At 38.9% G+C, this 2,773-nt stretch overlaps 1 non-coding gene across 1 annotated transcript; it reads left to right on the forward strand.

Annotated features, from left to right (window-relative positions):
- Positions 1 to 701: 701 nt before the first annotated feature.
- LOC145621652 (small nucleolar RNA R71) lies at positions 702 to 807 on the forward strand. Its single transcript, XR_014108473.1, has one exon. It is a non-coding gene; the product is annotated as a small nucleolar RNA R71 (small nucleolar RNA).
- The last annotated feature ends 1,966 nt before the right edge of the window (positions 808 to 2,773 follow it).

Raw genomic sequence — 2,773 nt, forward strand, 5'->3', positions numbered from 1 at the left:
GACCATGGTTATCATAACCTTGATTATGATCCCCATGTCTATGGCCATGACCATGACCATTACAACCATGATGGTTATAGTTACCATGAATCCTTTAGTATCCATGATTTCTATAACCTCCATTTTGGTTATAATCATCATGATTCATATGATAATTCCTATTTCCAACATTCCTTTGAACATCAATTCTAGGTTCACAAGCATGATTATTGATATAATTCACATGCTCCATTTCACTTCCATCACATTCATCACAAGGAACATTTGGGCACATAGAAGCATTATGATCATTCATTCCACATAATTCACAAGGCCAACATTCCACAATCATGCAACAAGAAGAAAGATTAGAGTTAGAGTGAGAAGATCTACCTCTCCCCTTAATTTGGGAGGGAAGAATTGGAGCTTGGGAAGGGGGCTTCTCAAGCTTTTCTTTGAGAGACATAACTTCTTTCTCTAAATCCGCAATCAAAGTAGTCAAATCATTGATGGCACTAAGTTGTTCGATTGAGTAACCCTTGCTTGTTGGTTCTCTCTCCACTTCTTGCCAATTCATGTAATGACGAACCACTTCATCAGTTGCATCAACCACTTCTTCTTCCGTTTTGTTCTTGATTGGGCCTCCGACTCCGGCATCCAAACTTGCTCTCCCATGAGAACTCAACCCACCATAGAAGATATGTATGATTTGATAGGTAGGAATCCCATGGTGTGGACACTCCCTTTGATAATCCTTAAATCTTTCCCATGCTTCATAGAGACTTTCATTTGGCTTTTGCTTGAACCCTTGAATCAAAGATCTTGCCTCCGCCGTCTTCTTTTGAGGATAGAAACGGAACAAGAAAGCTTTGGTGACATCATCCCAAGTTCTCAAAGAATCGGGCTTCACTTCCTTATCAAGCCATTCCAAAGATCTTCCTGTGAGAGAGAAAGGGAACAACTTAAGACGGATAATCACTTGAGATACTCCATTTACATTGATTGTGTTACAATTTCAAACTCCTTAAGATGGTTCAATGGGCTCTCATTCTTTGCCCCACTATATTGTCTCCTCTCAATTAGGGTGATCATTGCCGGCCTAATTTCAAAGTCAATTTCCGGTGTTGTAGGTGGAGCTATGCCGCTCTCATACCTATATGCACCGGGCACTCCAAGTTTCTTCAAGGCAACTCTTGAAATTCCTCCCATGGCTTGGGATCTATGCACACAAAACTCAAAGAAAATCTTAGTAGCACGGCTATAATTGTAGCCTAAAGTGTAAAATCTTTTTGTATTTTGCAAATAGAGTGGAATAGACTCAACAACAATATGCACACAAAGCACCACTCCCCGGCAACCACTACTAAAAATTGGCCAAATTGCGACCGGCGCAAACGGTCGCAAAAAATAGTAAAAACGGTCGCAAAACATAATTGCGACCGTCAACGGTCGCAACCAGGCGGTCGTTATTATCTCGGTCGCAAAAAAAAAAATTACGACCGTTTGACGGTCGCAAATTTTTAACGGCCGTTTACCCTATTTTCAACGACCGTTTCAAAAACGGTCGCAAATATTATGAATTGCGACCGCCTTATGAAACGGTCGCAAATATTAAATTTAGCGACTGTCCTATGCCGTCGCTAAAAGTTTTTAAAAAAACAAAAAAAAAAGAAAAAAAAACCCACCCACCCACTCTTAACCCAGATCCCACCCACACCCTTAACCCAGATCCCACCCTTAACCCAGATCCCACCCAAACCACCACCGCTGCCCACCCTAAACAACCAGTAGCCGCCTATGCCGCCCTCTACTCACCATTACCTTTGCCCACCTTCGCCCACCAATACCCACCACCACTCACCCTTAACACAGAAAAACAGTAAAAAAATTAAAAAAAAATCACCTACAAAAATCAATCAATTTCGGAAAAAAAATCCAAATTTATCAAAACAATTAACCCACAAATAAAATGCTCAGAAATTAAACCAAAAAAGGAACAAAAATTAAATAAAAAAAATCGGCCAAAAATTCAACCTAAAAAAATAAACACGGAACAATTAAACCCACATAATCGAACAAAAAATTCGACAAAAAATCAAACAAAAAACGAAATAGAACCCTCATAAATCGAACCAAAATTCAACAATTAAACCCACCAATTCGAACCTTAATTCGACAAGTTCGAGCTCAAAATCAAACCAAAAATCTATGAAATTCGAACAAAATCGAACAGAACTAAAAAAACTCAAAATAAAACCAAAATCAAAGTAATTGGAACAGAAACGCAAACAAAAATCGATAACAAAATCAAACAAACATGGAAATTCTAACTAAAAACGAAATTCAACCACAAAATTTGAAAATAAACAAAATTTTCGAAAAATAAACATACCTCTCATAATCTATCTTCCTCTTTAGGTTAATATGGTCAAATTCGACCAAGAAAACTCCAGATCTAGAATTTTTAAGGTCGAATTTGACCATAAACACCAAACTAGCGTGTTTCTTTTAACGGTTGGCTTTGCTTGTGACGGTGGCTGCTTTATTTCATTCGGGTTGGTGAAGAGAAGAGATGCAAGAGAAGGAGAAAAAGATGAGGAGAAGAGGATTCATGAGATGAGGGCTGTTCACAAGGAGGTGGAAAGAGGAAAGAGAAGAGAGAGAAAGAAGAAGGGTTTGAGAAAAAGAGAGAGGAGAAGAGGATGCGTGAGGAGAGAGAGAGGATAGAGGATGCGTGTGACGGCTGTAGTTCTAATAGGGTTTGGGTGATCTCCTTATATACCCTTTTTTTAAA

This window comes from Chenopodium album, chromosome 27 (assembly GCF_948465745.1).
Source record: "Chenopodium album chromosome 27, dcCheAlbu1.1, whole genome shotgun sequence".
In the NCBI taxonomy this organism is placed as follows: domain Eukaryota; kingdom Viridiplantae; phylum Streptophyta; class Magnoliopsida; order Caryophyllales; family Amaranthaceae; genus Chenopodium; species Chenopodium album.